This window comes from Pararge aegeria, chromosome 8, assembly GCF_905163445.1.
Source record: "Pararge aegeria chromosome 8, ilParAegt1.1, whole genome shotgun sequence".
Classification (NCBI taxonomy): Eukaryota; Metazoa; Arthropoda; class Insecta; order Lepidoptera; family Nymphalidae; genus Pararge; species Pararge aegeria.
The window spans coordinates 20244068-20268275 of NC_053187.1; positions in this window are offsets into that span (position 1 = coordinate 20244068).

Genomic DNA, 24208 nt, shown 5'->3' on the forward strand with positions numbered 1-24208 from the left:
GCGATGACAAAGTACCGAGTCTAAGGAGACTGATGGCGGCGCCACACAGTGGCGTTATGTCTCTATAAAAGTGGTGGTCTTTTATTATGTTATTTATTAATGGTATTATTTTAATATCATATCAATATTATACCCCGCACAGGGGGGAGGTACGGGTAGGTAGTGACGAAAAATAACGATACGGGACTCTTACGAGGTCTCGCAATCGGAATGAGTACACTTTAAATATTTTAACGAGATAAAATTTAAGGGCATTGAGGGTCTGGTGCCAGTGGTGGTTGATTAGATACACACACTATACTTTTTATAATTATGTGGCGTTATGTCTGTATGAAAGTGGTGGTCTTTTATTATGTTATTTATTAATGGTATTTTTTTAATATCATATCAATATTGTACCCCGCACGGGGGGAGGTAGGGGGTAGGTAGTGACGAAAAATAACGATACAGGACTCTTACGAGGTCTCGTAATCGGAATGAGTTTCTGCGACTACCATTGTTTGTCGCGGGTAACGGGGAATCAGGGTTCGATTCCGGTGAGGGAGCCTGAGAAACTGCTACCACATCCAAGGAAGGCAGCAGGCGCGCAAATTACCCACTCCCTGCACGGGGGGGGAGGTACGGGTAGGTAGTGACGAAAAATAACGATACGGGACTCTTACGAGGTCTCGTCATCGAAATCGTCACTTGTAAATATAAACGCGCAAGATCGTTACACGAACCGCTTACCATTATAGTAAACTACTATGCAAACACACATAACATATACGCAATAAGGGAACTTTAAATTGGAGATTTTACCCTACCACACCCGTCTGTCTCATTCTGAAAACTATTCAAAATAATTGCTATTTTTCATTCTCATTCAAATATAAATAATAGTAAATAATATATAATTTTTGACTGAACTGAACCCAAGTGCCCGGCCTGTAGCCGGGCACCCCTCGTATTCATGTTCTAACCTAACCTAACCTAAATCTAGTTTTGACACCTTTAGACTTTAGATTCAAGATTTAATGTGAATATATGCATTAATAAAAACTCATTACTATTTTAATACTAGTTATGCTGCTGTTGATGCACTGATGAAAGCCAGATAGCTAGATCAGTGTTTAGTTAGTCGTAGTTGCCGGTGGGCTGAGGTCTAAAGGAATCCAAACTAGTTTTAAAAGGTTTGGATAGGTTAGGTTAGGTTAGAACATGAATAAGACGGGTGCCCGGCCGCAGGCCGGTCACTTAGGTTCAGTTCCGTTTAAAAAAAAAAAAACAAAAAACAAAACGGACCAATACAAAGTATTCTTATTCATATTAGAAGATATTGTAAAATAACAATTAATTTAATTTTTTTTTTTTTTTTTTCACTTACACATTAGGCCCGTCGCGCCGCGCCACTACTATATGGGGCGAAGGTGCGAAGTCGACGGCGATGACAAAGTACAGAGTCTAAGGAGACTGATGGCGGCGCCACACAGTGGCGTTATGTCTCTATAAAAGTGGTGGTCTTTTATTATGTTATTTATTAATGGTATTATTTTAATATCATATCAATATTGTACCCCGCACAGGGGGGAGGTACGGGTAGGTAGTGACGAAAAATAACGATACGGGACTCTTACGAGGTCTCGCAATCGGAATGAGTACACTTTAAATATTTTAACGAGATAAAATTTAAGGGCATTGAGGGTCTGGTGCCAGTGGTGGTTGATTAGATCCACACACTATACTTTTTATAATTATGTGGCGTTATGTCTGTATGAAAGTGGTGGTCTTTTATTATGTTATTTATTAATGGTATTTTTTTAATATCATATCAATATTGTACCCCGCACGGGGGGAGGTAGGGGGGTAGGTAGTGACGAAAAATAACGATACGGGACTCTTACGAGGTCTCGTAATCGGAATGAGTTTCTGCGACTACCATTGTTTGTCGCGGGTAACGGGGAATCAGGGTTCGATTCCAGTGAGGGAGCCTGAGAAACTGCTACCACATCCAAAGAAGGCAGCAGGCGCGCAAATTACCCACTCCCTGCACAGGGGGGGAGGTACGGGTAGGTAGTGACGAAAAATAACGATACGGGACTCTTACGAGGTCTCGTCATCGAAATCGTCACTTGTAAATATAAACGCGCAAGATCGTTACACGAACCGCTTACCATTATAGTAAACTACTATGCAAACACACATAACATATACGCAATAAGGGAACTTTAAATTGGAGATTTTACCCTACCACACCCGTCTGTCTCATTCTGAAAACTATTCAAAATAATTGCTATTTTTCATTCTCATTCAAATATAAATAATAGTAAATAATATATAATTTTTGACTGAACTGAACCCAAGTGCCCGGCCTGTAGCCGGGCACCCCTCGTATTCATGTTCTAACCTAACCTAACCTAAATCTAGTTTTGACACCTTTAGACTTTAGATTCAAGATTTAATGTGAATATATGCATTAATAAAAACTCATTACTATTTTAATACTAGTTATGCTGCTGTTGATGCACTGATGAAAGCCAGATAGCTAGATCAGTGTTTAGTTAGTCGTAGTTGCCGGTGGGCTGAGGTCTAAAGGAATCCAAACTAGTTTTAAAAGGTTTGGATAGGTTAGGTTAGGTTAGAACATGAATAAGACGGGTGCCCGGCCGCAGGCCGGTCACTTAGGTTCAGTTCCGTTTAAAAAAAAAAAAAACAAAAAACAAAACGGACCAATACAAAGTATTCTTATTCATATTAGAAGATATTGTAAAATAACATTTAATTTAATTTTTTTTTTTTTTTCACTTACACATTAGGCCCGTCGCGCCGCGCCACTACTGTATGGGGCGAAGGTGCGAAGTCGACGGCGACGACAAAGTACCGAGTCTAAGGAGACTGATGGCGGCGCCACACAGTGGCGTTATATCTCTATAAAAGTGGTGGTCTTTTATTATGTTATTTATTAATGGTATTATTTTAATATCATATCAATATTGTACCCCGCACAGGGGGGAGGTACGGGTAGGTAGTGACGAAAAATAACGATACGGGACTCTTACGAGGTCTCGCAATCGGAATGAGTACACTTTAAATATTTTAACGAGGTAAAATTTAAGGGCATTGAGGGTCTGGTGCCAGTGGTGGTTGATTAGATCCACTATACTTTTTATAATTATGTGGCGTTATGTCTGTATGAAAGTGGTGGTCTTTTATTATGTTATTTATTAATGGTATTATTTTAATATCATATCAATATTGTACCCCGCACAGGGGGGAGGTACGGGTAGGTAGTGACGAAAAATAACGATACGGGACTCTTACGAGGTCTCGCAATCGGAATGAGTACACTTTAAATATTTTAACGAGATAAAATTTAAGGGCATTGAGGGTCTGGTGCCAGTGGTGGTTGATTAGATCCACACACTATACTTTTTATAATTATGTGGCGTTATGTCTGTATGAAAGTGGTGGTCTTTTATTATGTTATTTATTAATGGTATTTTTTTAATATCATATCAATATTGTACCCCGCACGGGGGGAGGTAGGGGGGTAGGTAGTGACGAAAAATAACGATACGGGACTCTTACGAGGTCTCGTAATCGGAATGAGTTTCTGCGACTACCATTGTTTGTCGCGGGTAACGGGGAATCAGGGTTCGATTCCGGTGAGGGAGCCTGAGAAACTGCTACCACATCCAAGGAAGGCAGCAGGCGCGCAAATTACCCACTCCCTGCACGGGGGGGGAGGTACGGGTAGGTAGTGACGAAAAATAACGATACGGGACTCTTACGAGGTCTCGTCATCGAAATCGTCACTTGTAAATATAAACGCGCAAGATCGTTACACGAACCGCTTACCATTATAGTAAACTACTATGCAAACACACATAACATATACGCAATAAGGGAACTTTAAATTGGAGATTTTACCCTACCACACCCGTCTGTCTCATTCTGAAAACTATTCAAAATAATTGCTATTTTTCATTCTCATTCAAATATAAATAATAGTAAATAATATATAATTTTTGACTGAACTGAACCCAAGTGCCCGGCCTGTAGCCGGGCACCCCTCGTATTCATGTTCTAACCTAACCTAACCTAAATCTAGTTTTGACACCTTTAGACTTTAGATTCAAGATTTAATGTGAATATATGCATTAATAAAAACTCATTACTATTTTAATACTAGTTATGCTGCTGTTGATGCACTGATGAAAGCCAGATAGCTAGATCAGTGTTTAGTTAGTCGTAGTTGCCGGTGGGCTGAGGTCTAAAGGAATCCAAACTAGTTTTAAAAGGTTTGGATAGGTTAGGTTAGGTTAGAACATGAATAAGACGGGTGCCCGGCCGCAGGCCGGTCACTTAGGTTCAGTTCCGTTTAAAAAAAAAAAAACAAAAAACAAAACGTACCAATACGAAGTACTCTTATTCATATTAGAAGATATTGTAAAATAACAATTAATTTAATTTTTTTTTTTTTTTTTTTCACTTACACATTAGGCCCGTCGCGCCGCGCCACTACTATATGGGGCGAAGGTGCGAAGTCGACGGCGATGACAAAGTACCGAGTCTAAGGAGACTGATGGCGGCGCCACACAGTGGCGTTATGTCTCTATAAAAGTGGTGGTCTTTTATTATGTTATTTATTAATGGTATTATTTTAATATCATATCAATATTGTACCCCGCACAGGGGGGAGGTACGGGTAGGTAGTGACGAAAAATAACGATACGGGACTCTTACGAGGTCTCGCAATCGGAATGAGTACACTTTAAATATTTTAACGAGATAAAATTTAAGGGCATTGAGGGTCTGGTGCCAGTGGTGGTTGATTAGATCCACACACTATACTTTTTATAATTATGTGGCGTTATGTCTGTATGAAAGTGGTGGTCTTTTATTATGTTATTTATTAATGGTATTTTTTTAATATCATATCAATATTGTACCCCGCACGGGGGGAGGTAGGGGGTAGGTAGTGACGAAAAATAACGATACAGGACTCTTACGAGGTCTCGTAATCGGAATGAGTTTCTGCGACTACCATTGTTTGTCGCGGGTAACGGGGAATCAGGGTTCGATTCCGGTGAGGGAGCCTGAGAAACTGCTACCACATCCAAGGAAGGCAGCAGGCGCGCAAATTACCCACTCCCTGCACGGGGGGGGAGGTACGGGTAGGTAGTGACGAAAAATAACGATACGGGACTCTTACGAGGTCTCGTCATCGAAATCGTCACTTGTAAATATAAACGCGCAAGATCGTTACACGAACCGCTTACCATTATAGTAAACTACTATGCAAACACACATAACATATACGCAATAAGGGAACTTTAAATTGGAGATTTTACCCTACCACACCCGTCTGTCTCATTCTGAAAACTATTCAAAATAATTGCTATTTTTCATTCTCATTCAAATATAAATAATAGTAAATAATATATAATTTTTGACTGAACTGAACCCAAGTGCCCGGCCTGTAGCCGGGCACCCCTCGTATTCATGTTCTAACCTAACCTAACCTAAATCTAGTTTTGACACCTTTAGACTTTAGATTCAAGATTTAATGTGAATATATGCATTAATAAAACTCATTACTATTTTAATACTAGTTATGCTGCTGTTGATGCACTGATGAAAGCCAGATAGCTAGATCAGTGTTTAGTTAGTCGTAGTTGCCGGTGGGCTGAGGTCTAAAGGAATCCAAACTAGTTTTAAAAGGTTTGGATAGGTTAGGTTAGGTTAGAACATGAATAAGACGGGTGCCCGGCCGCAGGCCGGTCACTTAGGTTCAGTTCCGTTTTAAAAAAAAAAAAACAAAAAACAAAACGGACCAATACAAAGTATTCTTATTCATATTAGAAGATATTGTAAAATAACATTTAATTTAATTTTTTTTTTTTTTTTTCACTTACACATTAGGCCCGTCGCGCCGCGCCACTACTGTATGGGGCGAAGGTGCGAAGTCGACGGCGACGACAAAGTACCGAGTCTAAGGAGACTGATGGCGGCGCCACACAGTGGCGTTATGTCTCTATAAAAGTGGTGATCTTTTATTATGTTATTTATTAATGGTATTATTTTAATATCATATCAATATTTTTGGAGCCTGAGAAACTGCTGCCACATCCAAGGAAGGCAGCAGGCGCGCAAATTACCCACTCCCTGCACGGGGGGGGAGGTACGGGTAGGTAGTGACGAAAAATAACGATACGGGACTCTTACGAGGTCTCGTCATCGAAATCGTCACTTGTAAATATAAACGCGCAAGATCGTTACACGAACCGCTTACCATTATAGTAAACTACTATGCAAACACACATAACATATACGCAATAAGGGAACTTTAAATTGGAGATTTTACCCTACCACACCCGTCTGTCTCATTCTGAAAACTATTCAAAATAATTGCTATTTTTCATTCTCATTCAAATATAAATAATAGTAAATAATATATAATTTTTGACTGAACTGAACCCAAGTGCCCGGCCTGTAGCCGGGCACCCCTCGTATTCATGTTCTAACCTAACCTAACCTAAATCTAGTTTTGACACCTTTAGACTTTAGATTCAAGATTTAATGTGAATATATGCATTAATAAAAACTCATTACTATTTTAATACTAGTTATGCTGCTGTTGATGCACTGATGAAAGCCAGATAGCTAGATCAGTGTTTAGTTAGTCGTAGTTGCCGGTGGGCTGAGGTCTAAAGGAATCCAAACTAGTTTTAAAAGGTTTGGATAGGTTAGGTTAGGTTAGAACATGAATAAGACGGGTGCCCGGCCGCAGGCCGGTCACTTAGGTTCAGTTCCGTTTAAAAAAAAAAAAACAAAAAACAAAACGGACCAATACAAAGTATTCTTATTCATATTAGAAGATATTGTAAAATAACAATTAATTTAATTTTTTTTTTTTTTTTTTCACTTACACATTAGGCCCGTCGCGCCGCGCCACTACTATATGGGGCGAAGGTGCGAAGTCGACGGCGACGACAAAGTACCGAGTCTAAGGAGACTGATGGCGGCGCCACACAGTGGCGTTATGTCTCTATAAAAGTGGTGGTCTTTTATTATGTTATTTATTAATGGTATTATTTTAATATCATATCAATATTGTACCCCGCACAGGGGGGAGGTACGGGTAGGTAGTGACGAAAAATAACGATACGGGACTCTTACGAGGTCTCACAATCGGAATGAGTACACTTTAAATATTTTAACGAGATAAAATTTAAGGGCATTGAGGGTCTGGTGCCAGTGGTGGTTGATTAGATCAACACACTATACTTTTTATAATTATGTGGCGTTATGTCTGTATGAAAGTGGTGGTCTTTTATTATGTTATTTATTAATGGTATTTTTTTAATATCATATCAATATTGTACCCCGCACGGGGGGAGGTAGGGGGGTAGGTAGTGACGAAAAATAACGATACGGGACTCTTACGAGGTCTCGTAATCGGAATGAGTTTCTGCGACTACCATTGTTTGTCGCGGGTAACGGGGAATCAGGGTTCGATTCCGGTGAGGGAGCCTGAGAAACTGCTACCACATCCAAGGAAGGCAGCAGGCGCGCAAATTACCCACTCCCTGCACGGGGGGGGAGGTACGGGTAGGTAGTGACGAAAAATAACGATACGGGACTCTTACGAGGTCTCGTCATCGAAATCGTCACTTGTAAATATAAACGCGCAAGATCGTTACACGAACCGCTTACCATTATAGTAAACTACTATGCAAACACACATAACATATACGCAATAAGGGAACTTTAAATTGGAGATTTTACCCTACCACACCCGTCTGTCTCATTCTGAAAACTATTCAAAATAATTGCTATTTTTCATTCTCATTCAAATATAAATAATAGTAAATAATATATAATTTTTGACTGAACTGAACCCAAGTGCCCGGCCTGTAGCCGGGCACCCCTCGTATTCATGTTCTAACCTAACCTAACCTAAATCTAGTTTTGACACCTTTAGACTTTAGATTCAAGATTTAATGTGAATATATGCATTAATAAAAACTCATTACTATTTTAATACTAGTTATGCTGCTGTTGATGCACTGATGAAAGCCAGATAGCTAGATCAGTGTTTAGTTAGTCGTAGTTGCCGGTGGGCTGAGGTCTAAAGGAATCCAAACTAGTTTTAAAAGGTTTGGATAGGTTAGGTTAGGTAAGAACATGAATAAGACGGGTGCCCGGCCGCAGGCCGGTCACTTAGGTTCAGTTCCGTTTAAAAAAAAAAAAACAAAAAACAAAACGGACCAATACAAAGTATTCTTATTCATATTAGAAGATATTGTAAAATAACAATTAATTTAATTTTTTTTTTTTTTTTTTCACTTACACATTAGGCCCGTCGCGCCGCGCCACTACTATATGGGGCGAAGGTGCGAAGTCGACGGCGACGACAAAGTACCGAGTCTAAGGAGACTGATGGCGGCGCCACACAGTGGCGTTATGTCTCTATAAAAGTGGTGGTCTTTTATTATGTTATTTATTAATGGTATTATTTTAATATCATATCAATATTGTACCCCGCACAGGGGGGAGGTACGGGTAGGTAGTGACGAAAAATAACGATACGGGACTCTTACGAGGTCTCACAATCGGAATGAGTACACTTTAAATATTTTAACGAGATAAAATTTAAGGGCATTGAGGGTCTGGTGCCAGTGGTGGTTCATTAGATCCACTATACTTTTTATAATTATGTGGCGTTATGTCTGTATGAAAGTGGTGGTCTTTTATTATGTTATTTATTAATGGTATTTTTTTAATATCATATCAATATTGTACCCCGCACGGGGGGAAGTAGGGGGGTAGGTAGTGACGAAAAATAATGATACGGGACTCTTACGAGGTCTCGTAATCGGAATGAGTTTCTGCGACTACCATTGTTTGTCGCGGGTAACGGGGAATCAGGGTTCGATTCCGGTGAGGGAGCCTGAGAAACTGCTACCACATCCAAGGAAGGCAGCAGGCGCGCAAATTACCCACTCCCTGCACGGGGGGGGAGGTACGGGTAGGTAGTGACGAAAAATAACGATACGGGACTCTTACGAGGTCTCGTCATCGAAATCGTCACTTGTAAATATAAACGCGCAAGATCGTTACACGAACCGCTTACCATTATAGTAAACTACTATGCAAACACACATAACATATACGCAATAAGGGAACTTTAAATTGGAGATTTTACCCTACCACACCCGTCTGTCTCTTTCTGAAAACTATTCAAAATAATTGCTATTTTTCATTCTCATTCAAATATAAATAATAGTAAATAATATATAATTTTTGACTGAACTGAACCCAAGTGCCCGGCCTGTAGCCGGGCACCCCTCGTATTCATGTTCTAACCTAACCTAACCTAAATCTAGTTTTGACACCTTTAGACTTTAGATTCAAGATTTAATGTGAATATATGCATTAATAAAAACTCATTACTATTTTAATACTAGTTATGCTGCTGTTGATGCACTGATGAAAGCCAGATAGCTAGATCAGTGTTTAGTTAGTCGTAGTTGCCGGTGGGCTGAGGTCTAAAGGAATCCAAACTAGTTTTAAAAGGTTTGGATAGGTTAGGTTAGGTTAGAACATGAATAAAACGGGTGCCCGGCCGCAGGCCGGTCACTTAGGTTCAGTTCCGTTTAAAAAAAAAAAAACAAAAAACAAAACGGACCAATACAAAGTATTCTTATTCATATTAGAAGATATTGTAAAATAACAATTAATTTAATTTTTTTTTTTTTTTTTTCACTTACACATTAGGCCCGTCGCGCCGCGCCACTACTATATGGGGCGAAGGTGCGAAGTCGACGGCGACGACAAAGTACCGAGTCTAAGGAGACTGATGGCGGCACCACACAGTGGCGTTATGTCTCTATAAAAGTGGTATGTTATGTTATGTTATTTATTAATGGTATTATTTTAATATCATATCAATATTGTACCCCGCACAGGGGGGAGGTACGGGTAGGTAGTGACGAAAAATAACGATACGGGACTCTTACGAGGTCTCGCAATCGGAATGAGTACACTTTAAATATTTTAACGAGGTAAAATTTAAGGGCATTGAGGGTCTGGTGCCAGTGGTGGTTCATTAGATCCACTATACTTTTTATAATTATGTGGCGTTATGTCTGTATGAAAGTGGTGGTCTTTTATTATGTTATTTATTAATGGTATTTTTTTAATATCATATCAATATTGTACCCCGCACGGGGGGAAGTAGGGGGGTAGGTAGTGACGAAAAATAACGATACGGGACTCTTACGAGGTCTCGTAATCGGAATGAGTTTCTGCGACTACCATTGTTTGTCGTGGGTAACGGGGAATCAGGGTTCGATTCCGGTGAGGGAGCCTGAGAAACTGCTGCCACATCCAAGGAAGGCAGCAGGCGCGCAAATTACCCACTCCCTGCACGGGGGGGGAGGGACGGGTAGGTAGTGACGAAAAATAACGATACGGGACTCTTACGAGGTCTCGTCATCGAATAATCAATACACGAACTGCCCACACACTTGTAAATATAGACGTGCAAGATCGTTACACGAACCGCTTACCATTATAGTAAACTACTATGCAAACACACATAACATATACGCAATAAGGGAACTTTAAATTGGAGATTTTACCCTACCACACCCGTCTGTCTCATTCTGAAAACTATTCAAAATAATTGCTATTTTTCATTCTCATTCAAATATAAATAATAGTAAATAATATATAATTTTTGACTGAACTGAACCCAAGTGCCCGGCCTGTAGCCGGGCACCCCTCGTATTCATGTTCTAACCTAACCTAACCTAACCTAAATCTAGTTTTGACACCTTTAGACTTTAGATTCAAGATTTAATGTGAATATATGCATTAATAAAAACTCATTACTATTTTAATACTAGTTATGCTGCTGTTGATGCACTGATGAAAGCCAGATAGCTAGATCAGTGTTTAGTTAGTCGTAGTTGCCGGTGGGCTGAGGTCTAAAGGAATCCAAACTAGTTTTAAAAGGTTTGGATAGGTTAGGTTAGGTTAGAACATGAATAAGACGGGTGCCCGGCCGCAGGCCGGTCACTTAGGTTCAGTTCCGTTTAAAAAAAAAAAAACAAAAAACAAAACGTACCAATACGAAGTACTCTTATTCATATTAGAAGATATTGTAAAATAACAATTAATTTAATTTTTTTTTTTTTTTTCACTTACACATTAGGCCCGTCGCGCCGCGCCACTACTATATGGGGCGAAGGTGCGAAGTCGACGGCGATGACAAAGTACCGAGTCTAAGGAGACTGATGGCGGCGCCACACAGTGGCGTTATGTCTCTATAAAAGTGGTGGTCTTTTATTATGTTATTTATTAATGGTATTATTTTAATATCATATCAATATTGTACCCCGCACAGGGGGGAGGTACGGGTAGGTAGTGACGAAAAATAACGATACGGGACTCTTACGAGGTCTCGCAATCGGAATGAGTACACTTTAAATATTTTAACGAGATAAAATTTAAGGGCATTGAGGGTCTGGTGCCAGTGGTGGTTGATTAGATCCACACCCTATACTTTTTATAATTATGTGGCGTTATGTCTGTATGAAAGTGGTGGTCTTTTATTATGTTATTTATTAATGGTATTTTTTTAATATCATATCAATATTGTACCCCGCACGGGGGGAGGTAGGGGGGTAGGTAGTGACGAAAAATAACGATACGGGACTCTTACGAGGTCTCGTAATCGGAATGAGTTTCTGCGACTACCATTGTTTGTCGCGGGTAACGGGGAATCAGGGTTCGATTCCGGTGAGGGAGCCTGAGAAACTGCTACCACATCCAAGGAAGGCAGCAGGCGCGCAAATTACCCGCTCCCTGCACGGGGGGGGAGGTACGGGTAGGTAGTGACGAAAAATAACGATACGGGACTCTTACGAGGTCTCGTCATCGAAATCGTCACTTGTAAATATAAACGCGCAAGATCGTTACACGAACCGCTTACCATTATAGTAAACTACTATGCAAACACACATAACATATACGCAATAAGGGAACTTTAAATTGGAGATTTTACCCTACCACACCCGTCTGTCTCATTCTGAAAACTATTCAAAATAATTGCTATTTTTCATTCTCATTCAAATATAAATAATAGTAAATAATATATAATTTTTGACTGAACTGAACCCAAGTGCCCGGCCTGTAGCCGGGCACCCCTCGTATTCATGTTCTAACCTAACCTAACCTAAATCTAGTTTTGACACCTTTAGACTTTAGATTCAAGATTTAATGTGAATATATGCATTAATAAAAACTCATTACTATTTTAATACTAGTTATGCTGCTGTTGATGCACTGATGAAAGCCAGATAGCTAGATCAGTGTTTAGTTAGTCGTAGTTGCCGGTGGGCTGAGGTCTAAAGGAATCCAAACTAGTTTTAAAAGGTTTGGATAGGTTAGGTTAGGTTAGAACATGAATAAGACGGGTGCCCGGCCGCAGGCCGGTCACTTAGGTTCAGTTCCGTTTAAAAAAAAAAAAACAAAAAACAAAACGGACCAATACAAAGTATTCTTATTCATATTAGAAGATATTGTAAAATAACAATTAATTTAATTTTTTTTTTTTTTTTTTCACTTACACATTAGGCCCGTCGCGCCGCGCCACTACTATATGGGGCGAAGGTGCGAAGTCGACGGCGACGACAAAGTACCGAGTCTAAGGAGACTGATGGCGGCACCACACAGTGGCGTTATGTCTCTATAAAAGTGGTATGTTATGTTATGTTATTTATTAATGGTATTATTTTAATATCATATCAATATTGTACCCCGCACAGGGGGGAGGTACGGGTAGGTAGTGACGAAAAATAACGATACGGGACTCTTACGAGGTCTCGCAATCGGAATGAGTACACTTTAAATATTTTAACGAGGTAAAATTTAAGGGCATTGAGGGTCTGGTGCCAGTGGTGGTTCATTAGATCCACTATACTTTTTATAATTATGTGGCGTTATGTCTGTATGAAAGTGGTGGTCTGTTATTATGTTATTTATTAATGGTATTTTTTTAATATCATATCAATATTGTACCCCACACGGGGGGAAGTAGGGGGGTAGGTAGTGACGAAAAATAACGATACGGGACTCTTACGAGGTCTCGTAATCGGAATGAGTTTCTGCGACTACCATTGTTTGTCGTGGGTAACGGGGAATCAGGGTTCGATTCCGGTGAGGGAGCCTGAGAAACTGCTGCCACATCCAAGGAAGGCAGCAGGCGCGCAAATTACCCACTCCCTGCACGGGGGGGGAGGTACGGGTAGGTAGTGACGAAAAATAACGATACGGGACTCTTACGAGGTCTCGTCATCGAATAATCAATACACGAACTGCCCACACACTTGTAAATATAGACGTGCAAGATCGTTACACGACCCGCTTACCATTATAGTAAACTACTATGCAAACACACATAACATATACGCAATAAGGGAACTTTAAATTGGAGATTTTACCCTACCACACCCGTCTGTCTCATTCTGAAAACTATTCAAAATAATTGCTATTTTTCATTCTCATTCAAATATAAATAATAGTAAATAATATATAATTTTTGACTGAACTGAACCCAAGTGCCCGGCCTGTAGCCGGGCACCCCTCGTATTCATGTTCTAACCTAACCTAACCTAAATCTAGTTTTGACACCTTTAGACTTTAGATTCAAGATTTAATGTGAATATATGCATTAATAAAAACTCATTACTATTTTAATACTAGTTATGCTGCTGTTGATGCACTGATGAAAGCCAGATAGCTAGATCAGTGTTTAGTTAGTCGTAGTTGCCGGTGGGCTGAGGTCTAAAGGAATCCAAACTAGTTTTAAAAGGTTTGGATAGGTTAGGTTAGGTTAGAACATGAATAAGACGGGTGCCCGGCCGCAGGCCGGTCACTTAGGTTCAGTTCCGTTTAAAAAAAAAAAAACAAAAAACAAAACGGACCAATACAAAGTATTCTTATTCATATTAGAAGATATTGTAAAATAACAATTAATTTAATTTTTTTTTTTTTTTTTTCACTTACACATTAGGCCCGTCGCGCCGCGCCACTACTATATGGGGCGAAGGTGCGAAGTCGACGGCGACGACAAAGTACCGAGTCTAAGGAGACTGATGGCGGCACCACACAGTGGCGTTATGTCTCTATAAAAGTGGTATGTTATGTTATGTTATTTATTAATGGTATTATTTTAATATCATATCAATATTGTACCCCGCACAGGGGGGAGGTACGGGTAGGTAGTGACGAAAAATAACGATACGGGACTCTTACGAGGTCTCGCAATCGGAATGAGTACACTTTAAATATTTTAACGAGGTAAAATTTAAGGGCATTGAGGGTCTGGTGCCAGTGGTGGTTCATTAGATCCACTATACTTTTTATAATTATGTGGCGTTATGTCTGTATGAAAGTGGTGGTCTTTTATTATGTTATTTATTAATGGTATTTTTTTAATATCATATCAATATTGTACCCCACACGGGGGGAAGTAGGGGGGTAGGTAGTGACGAAAAATAACGATACGGGACTCTTACGAGGTCTCGTAATCGGAATGAGTTTCTGCGACTACCATTGTTTGTCGTGGGTAACGGGGAATCAGGGTTCGATTCCGGTGAGGGAGCCTGAGAAACTGCTGCCACATCCAAGGAAGGCAGCAGGCGCGCAAATTACCCACTCCCTGCACGGGGGGGGAGGTACGGGTAGGTAGTGACGAAAAATAACGATACGGGACTCTTACGAGGTCTCGTCATCGAATAATCAATACACGAACTGCCCACACACTTGTAAATATAGACGTGCAAGATCGTTACACGAACCGCTTACCATTATAGTAAACTACTATGCAAACACACATAACATATACGCAATAAGGGAACTTTAAATTGGAGATTTTACCCTACCACACCCGTCTGTCTCATTCTGAAAACTATTCAAAATAATTGCTATTTTTCATTCTCATTCAAATATAAATAATAGTAAATAATATATAATTTTTGACTGAACTGAACCCAAGTGCCCGGCCTGTAGCCGGGCACCCCTCGTATTCATGTTCTAACCTAACCTAACCTAACCTAAATCTAGTTTTGACACCTTTAGACTTTAGATTCAAGATTTAATGTGAATATATGCATTAATAAAACTCATTACTATTTTAATACTAGTTATGCTGCTGTTGATGCACTGATGAAAGCCAGATAGCTAGATCAGTGTTTAGTTAGTCGTAGTTGCCGGTGGGCTGAGGTCTAAAGGAATCCAAACTAGTTTTAAAAGGTTTGGATAGGTTAGGTTAGGTTAGAACATGAATAAGTCGGGTGCCCGGCCGCAGGCCGGTCACTTAGGTTCAGTTCCGTTTAAAAAAAAAAAAAACAAAAAACAAAACGGACCAATACAAAGTATTCTTATTCATATTAGAAGATATTGTAAAATAACATTTAATTTAATTTTTTTTTTTTTTTTTCACTTACACATTAGGCCCGTCGCGCCGCGCCACTACTGTATGGGGCGAAGGTGCGAAGTCGACGGCGACGACAAAGTACTGAGTCTAAGGAGACTGATGGCGGCGCCACACAGTGGCGTTATGTCTCTATAAAAGTGGTGATCTTTTATTATGTTATTTATTAATGGTATTATTTTAATATCATATCAATATTTTTGGAGCCTGAGAAACTGCTGCCACATCCAAGGAAGGCAGCAGGCGCGCAAATTACCCACTCCCTGCACGGGGGGGGAGGTACGGGTAGGTAGTGACGAAAAATAACGATACGGGACTCTTACGAGGTCTCGTCATCGAAATCGTCACTTGTAAATATAAACGCGCAAGATCGTTACACGAACCGCTTACCATTATAGTAAACTACTATGCAAACACACATAACATATACGCAATAAGGGAACTTTAAATTGGAGATTTTACCCTACCACACCCGTCTGTCTCATTCTGAAAACTATTCAAAATAATTGCTATTTTTCATTCTCATTCAAATATAAATAATAGTAAATAATATATAATTTTTGACTGAACTGAACCCAAGTGCCCGGCCTGTAGCCGGGCACCCCTCGTATTCATGTTCTAACCTAACCTAACCTAAATCTAGTTTTGACACCTTTAGACTTTAGATTCAAGATTTAATGTGAATATATGCATTAATAAAAACTCATTACTATTTTAATACTAGTTATGCTGCTGTTGATGCACTGATGAAAGCCAGATAGCTAGATCAGTGTTTAGTTAGTCGTAGTTGCCGGTGGGCTGAGGTCTAAAGGAATCCAAACTAGTTTTAAAAGGTTTGGATAGGTTAGGTTAGGTTAGAACATGAATAAGACGGGTGCCCGGCCGCAGGCCGGTCACTTAGGTTCAGTTCCGTTTAAAAAAAAAAAAACAAAAAACAAAACGGACCAATACAAAGTATTCTTATTCATATTAGAAGATATTGTAAAATAACAATTAATTTAATTTTTTTTTTTTTTTTTTCACTTACACATTAGGCCCGTCGCGCCGCGCCACTACTATATGGGGCGAAGGTGCGAAGTCGACGGCGACGACAAAGTACCGAGTCTAAGGAGACTGATGGCGGCGCCACACAGTGGCGTTATGTCTCTATAAAAGTGGTGGTCTTTTATTATGTTATTTATTAATGGTATTATTTTAATATCATATCAATATTGTACCCCGCACAGGGGGGAGGTACGGGTAGGTAGTGACGAAAAATAACGATACGGGACTCTTACGAGGTCTCACAATCGGAATGAGTACACTTTAAATATTTTAACGAGATAAAATTTAAGGGCATTGAGGGTCTGGTGCCAGTGGTGGTTGATTAGATCCACACACTATACTTTTTATAATTATGTGGCGTTATGTCTGTATGAAAGTGGTGGTCTTTTATTATGTTATTTATTAATGGTATTTTTTTAATATCATATCAATATTGTACCCCGCACGGGGGGAGGTAGGGGGGTAGGTAGTGACGAAAAATAACGATACGGGACTTTTACGAGGTCTCGTAATCGGAATGAGTTTCTGCGACTACCATTGTTTGTCGCGGGTAACGGGGAATCAGGGTTCGATTCCGGTGAGGGAGCCTGAGAAACTGCTACCACATCCAAGGAAGGCAGCAGGCGCGCAAATTACCCACTCCCTGCACGGGGGGGGAGGTACGGGTAGGTAGTGACGAAAAATAACGATACGGGACTCTTACGAGGTCTCGTCATCGAAATCGTCACTTGTAAATATAAACGCGCAAGATCGTTACACGAACCGCTTACCATTATTGTAAACTACTATGCAAACACACATAACATATACGCAATAAGGGAACTTTAAATTGGAGATTTTACCCTACCACACCCGTCTGTCTCATTCTGAAAACTATTCAAAATAATTGCTATTTTTCATTCTCATTCAAATATAAATAATAGTAAATAATATATAATTTTTGACTGAACTGAACCCAAGTGCCCGGCCTGTAGCCGGGCACCCCTCGTATTCATGTTCTAACCTAACCTAACCTAACCTAAATCTAGTTTTGACACCTTTAGACTTTAGATTCAAGATTTAATGTGAATATATGCATTAATAAAAACTCATTACTATTTTAATACTAGTTATGCTGCTGTTGATGCACTGATGAAAGCCAGATAGCTAGATCAGTGTTTAGTTAGTCGTAGTTGCCGGTGGGCTGAGGTCTAAAGGAATCCAAACTAGTTTTAAAAGGTTTGGATAGGTTAGGTTAGGTTAGAACATGAATAAGACGGGTGCCCGGCCGCAGGCCGGTCGCTTAGGTTCAGTTCCGTTTAAAAAAAAAAAACAAAAAACAAAACGTACCAATACAAAGTACTCTTATTCATATTAGAAGATATTGTAAAATAACAATTCATTTAATTTTTTTTTTTTTTTTTTTCACTTACACATTAGGCCCGTCGCGCCGCGCCACTACTATATGGGGCGAAGGTGCGAAGTCGACGGCGACGACAAAGTACCGAGTCTAAGGAGACTGATGGCGGCGCCACACAGTGGCGTTATATCTCTATAAAAGTGGTGGTCTTTTATTATGTTATTTATTAATGGTATTATTTTAATATCATATCAATATTGTACCCCGCACAGGGGGGAGGTACGGGTAGGTAGTGACGAAAAATAACGATACGGGACTCTTACGAGGTCTCGCAATCGGAATGAGTACACTTTAAATATTTTAACGAGGTAAAATTTAAGGGCATTGAGGGTCTGGTGCCAGTGGTGGTTGATTAGATCCACTATACTTTTTATAATTATGTGGCGTTATGTCTGTATGAAAGTGGTGGTCTTTTATTATGTTATTTATTAATGGTATTTTTTTAATATCATATCAATATTGTACCCCGCACGGGGGGAAGTAGGGGGGTAGGTAGTGACGAAAAATAACGATACGGGACTCTTACGAGGTCTCGTAATCGGAATGAGTTTCTGCGACTACCATTGTTTGTCGTGGGTAACGGGGAATCAGGGTTCGATTCCGGTGAGGGAGCCTGAGAAACTGCTGCCACATCCAAGGAAGGCAGCAGGCGCGCAAATTACCTACTCCCTGCACGGGGGGGGAGGTACGGGTAGGTAGTGACGAAAAATAACGATACGGGACTCTTACGAGTTCTCGTCATCGAATAATCAATACACGAACTGCCCACACACTTGTAAATATAGACGTGCAAGATCGTTACACGAACCGCTTACTATTATAGTAAACCACTATGCAAACACACATGACATATACTCAATAAGGGAACTTTAAATTGGAGATTTTACCCTACCACACCCGTCTGTCTCATTCTGAAAACTATTCAAAATAATTGCTATTTTTCATTCTCATTCAAATATAAATAATAGTAAATAATATATAATTTTTGACTGAACTGAACCCAAGTGCCCGGCCTGTAGCCGGGCACCCCTCGTTTTCATGTTCTAACCTAACCTAACCTAAATCTAGTTTTGACACCTTTAGACTTTAGATTCAAGATTTAATGTGAATATATGCATTAATAAAAACTCATTACTATTTTAATACTAGTTATGCTGCTGTTGATGCACTGATGAAAGCCAGATAGCTAGATCAGTGTTTAGTTAGTCGTAGTTGCCGGTGGGCTGAGGTCTACAGGAATCCAAACTAGTTTTAAAAGGTTTGGATAGGTTAGGTTAGGTTAGAACATGAATAAGACGGGTGCCCGGCCGCTGGCCGGTCACTTAGGTTCAGTTCCGTTTAAAAAAAAAAAAACAAAAAATAAAACGTACCAATACGAAGTACTCTTATTCATATTAGAAGATATTGTAAAATAACAATTAATTTAATTTTTTTTTTTTTTTTTTCACTTACACATTAGGCCCGTCGCGCCGCGCCACTACTATATGGGGCGAAGGTGCGAAGTCGACGGCGATGACAAAGTACCGAGTCTAAGGAGACTGATGGCGGCGCCACACAGTGGCGTTATGTCTCTATAAAAGTGGTGGTCTTTTATTATGTTATTTATTAATGGTATTATTTTAATATCATATCAATATTGTACCCCGCACAGGGGGGAGGTACGGGTAGGTAGTGACGAAAAATAACGATACGGGACTCTTACGAGGTCTCGCAATCGGAATGAGTACACTTTAAATATTTTAACGAGATAAAATTTAAGGGCATTGAGGGTCTGGTGCCAGTGGTGGTTGATTAGATCCACACACTATACTTTTTATAATTATGTGGCGTTATGTCTGTATGAAAGTGGTGGTCTTTTATTATGTTATTTATTAATGGTATTTTTTTAATATCATATCAATATTGTACCCCGCACGGGGGGAGGTAGGGGGGTAGGTAGTGACGAAAAATAACGATACGGGACTCTTACGAGGTCTCGTAATCGGAATGAGTTTCTGCGACTACCATTGTTTGTCGCGGGTAACGGGGAATCAGGGAAATTGGAGATTTTACCCTACCACACCCGTCTGTCTCATTCTGAAAACTATTCAAAATAATTGCTATTTTTCATTCTCATTCAAATATAAATAATAGTAAATAATATATAATTTTTGACTGAACTGAACCCAAGTGCCCGGCCTGTAGCCGGGCACCCCTCGTTTTCATGTTCTAACCTAACCTAACCTAAATCTAGTTTTGACACCTTTAGACTTTAGATTCAAGATTTAATGTGAATATATGCATTAATAAAAACTCATTACTATTTTAATACTAGTTATGCTGCTGTTGATGCACTGATGAAAGCCAGATAGCTAGATCAGTGTTTAGTTAGTCGTAGTTGCCGGTGGGCTGAGGTCTACAGGAATCCAAACTAGTTTTAAAAGGTTTGGATAGGTTAGGTTAGGTTAGAACATGAATAAGACGGGTGCCCGGCCGCTGGCCGGTCACTTAGGTTCAGTTCCGTTTAAAAAAAAAAAAACAAAAAATAAAACGTACCAATACGAAGTACTCTTATTCATATTAGAAGATATTGTAAAATAACAATTAATTTAATTTTTTTTTTTTTTTTTTCACTTACACATTAGGCCCGTCGCGCCGCGCCACTACTATATGGGGCGAAGGTGCGAAGTCGACGGCGATGACAAAGTACCGAGTCTAAGGAGACTGATGGCGGCGCCACACAGTGGCGTTATGTCTCTATAAAAGTGGTGGTCTTTTATTATGTTATTTATTAATGGTATTATTTTAATATCATATCAATATTGTACCCCGCACAGGGGGGAGGTACGGGTAGGTAGTGACGAAAAATAACGATACGGGACTCTTACGAGGTCTCGCAATCGGAATGAGTACACTTTAAATATTTTAACGAGATAAAATTTAAGGGCATTGAGGGTCTGGTGCCAGTGGTGGTTGATTAGATCCACACACTATACTTTTTATAATTATGTGGCGTTATGTCTGTATGAAAGTGGTGGTCTTTTATTATGTTATTTATTAATGGTATTTTTTTAATATCATATCAATATTGTACCCCGCACGGGGGGAGGTAGGGGGGTAGGTAGTGACGAAAAATAACGATACGGGACTCTTACGAGGTCTCGTAATCGGAATGAGTTTCTGCGACTACCATTGTTTGTCGCGGGTAACGGGGAATCAGGGTTCGATTCCGGTGAGGGAGCCTGAGAAACTGCTACCACATCCAAGGAAGGCAGCAGGCGCGCAAATTACCCACTCCCTGCACGGGGGGGGAGGTACGGGTAGGTAGTGACGAAAAATAACGATACGGGACTCTTACGAGGTCTCGTCATCGAAATCGTCACTTGTAAATATAAACGCGCAAGATCGTTACACGAACCGCTTACCATTATAGTAAACTACTATGCAAACACACATAACATATACGCAATAAGGGAACTTTAAATTGGAGATTTTACCCTACCACACCCGTCTGTCTCATTCTGAAAACTATTCAAAATAATTGCTATTTTTCATTCTCATTCAAATATAAATAATAGTAAATAATATATAATTTTTGACTGAACTGAACCCAAGTGCCCGGCCTGTAGCCGGGCACCCCTCGTAATCATGTTCTAACCTAACCTAACCTAAATCTAGTTTTGACACCTTTAGACTTTAGATTCAAGATTTAATGTGAATATATGCATTAATAAAAACTCATTACTATTTTAATACTAGTTATGCTGCTGTTGATGCACTGATGAAAGCCAGATAGCTAGATCAGTGTTTAGTTAGTCGTAGTTGCCGGTGGGCTGAGGTCTAAAGGAATCCAAACTAGTTTTAAAAGGTTTGGATAGGTTAGGTTAGGTTAGAACATGAATAAGACGGGTGCCCGGCCGCAGGCCGGTCACTTTGGTTCAGTTCCGTTTAAAAAAAAAAAAACAAAAAACAAAACGGACCAATACAAAGTATTCTTATTCATATTAGAAGATATTGTAAAATAACAATTAATTTAATTTTTTTTTTTTTTTTTTCACTTACACATTAGGCCCGTCGCGCCGCGCCACTACTATATGGGGCGAAGGTGCGAAGTCGACGGCGACGACAAAGTACCGAGTCTAAGGAGACTGATGGCGGCGCCACACAGTGGCGTTATGTCTCTATAAAAGTGGTGGTCTTTTATTATGTTATTTATTAATGGTATTATTTTAATATCATATCAATATTGTACCCCGCACAGGGGGGAGGTACGGGTAGGTAGTGACGAAAAATAACGATACGGGACTCTTACGAGGTCTCGCAATCGGAATGAGTACACTTTAAATATTTTAACGAGGTAAAATTTAAGGGCATTGAGGGTCTGGTGCCAGTGGTGGTTGAGTAGATCCACTATACTTTTTATAATTATGTGGCGTTATGTCTGTATGAAAGTGGTGGTCTTTTATTATGTTATTTATTAATGGTATTTTTTTAATATCATATCAATATTGTACCCCGCACGGGGGGAAGTAGGGGGGTAGGTAGTGACGAAAAATAACGATACGGGACTCTTACGAGGTCTCGTAATCGGAATGAGTTTCTGCGACTACCATTGTTTGTCGTGGGTAACGGGGAATCAGGGTTCGATTCCGGTGAGGGAGCCTGAGAAACTGCTGCCACATCCAAGGAAGGCAGCAGGCGCGCAAATTACCCACTCCCTGCACGGGGGGGGAGGTACGGGTAGGTAGTGACGAAAAATAACGATACGGGACTCTTACGAGGTCTCGTCATCGAATAATCAATACACGAACTGCCCACACACTTGTAAATATAGACGTGCAAGATCGTTACACGAACCGCTTACCATTATAGTAAACTACTATGCAAACACACATAACATATACGCAATAAGGGAACTTTAAATTGGAGATTTTACCCTACCACACCCGTCTGTCTCATTCTGAAAACTATTCAAAATAATTGCTATTTTTCATTCTCATTCAAATATAAATAATAGTAAATAATATATAATTTTTGACTGAACTGAACCCAAGTGCCCGGCCTGTAGCCGGGCACCCCTCGTATTCATGTTCTAACCTAACCTAACCTAAATCTAGTTTTGACACCTTTAGACTTTAGATTCAAGATTTAATGTGAATATATGCATTAATAAAACTCATTACTATTTTAATACTAGTTATGCTGCTGTTGATGCACTGATGAAAGCCAGATAGCTAGATCAGTGTTTAGTTAGTCGTAGTTGCCGGTGGGCTGAGGTCTAAAGGAATCCAAACTAGTTTTAAAAGGTTTGGATAGGTTAGGTTAGGTTAGAACATGAATAAGACGGGTGCCCGGCCGCAGGCCGGTCACTTAGGTTCAGTTCCGTTTAAAAAAAAAAAAACAAAAAACAAAACGGACCAATACAAAGTATTCTTATTCATATTAGAAGATATTGTAAAATAACATTTAATTTAATTTTTTTTTTTTTTTTTCACTTACACATTAGGCCCGTCGCGCCGCGCCACTACTGTATGGGGCGAAGGTGCGAAGTCGACGGCGATAACGATACGGGACTCTTACGAGGTCTCGCAATCGGAATGAGTACACTTTAAATATTTTAACGAGGTAAAATTTAAGGGCATTGAGGGTCTGGTGCCAGTGGTGGTTGATTAGATCCACACACTATACTTTTTATAATTATGTGGCGTAATGTCTGTATGAAAGTGGTGGTCTTTTATTATGTTATTTATTAATGGTATTTTTTTAATATCATATCAATATTGTACCCCGCACGGGGGGAGGTAGGGGGTAGGTAGTAACGAAAAATAACGATACGGGACTCTTGCGAGGTCTCGTAATCGGAATGAGTTTCTGCGACTACCATTGTTTGTCGCGGGTAACGGGGAATCAGGGTTCGATTCCGGTGAGGGAGCCTGAGAAACTGCTGCCACATCCAAGGAAGGCAGCAGGCGCGCAAATTACCCACTCCCTGCACGGGGGGGGAGGTACGGGTAGGTAGTGACGAAAAATAACGATACGGGACTCTTACGAGGTCTCGCAATCGGAATGAGTACACTTTAAATATTTTAACGAGGTAAAATTTAAGGGCATTGAGGTTCTGGTGCCAGTGGTGGTTGATTAGATCCACACACTATACTTTTTATAATTATGTGGCGTTATGTCTCTATAAAAGTGGTGGTCTTTTATTATGTTATTTATTAATGGTATTTTTTTAATATCATATCAATATTGTACCCCGCACGGGGGGAGGTAGGGAGGTAGGTAGTGACGAAAAATAA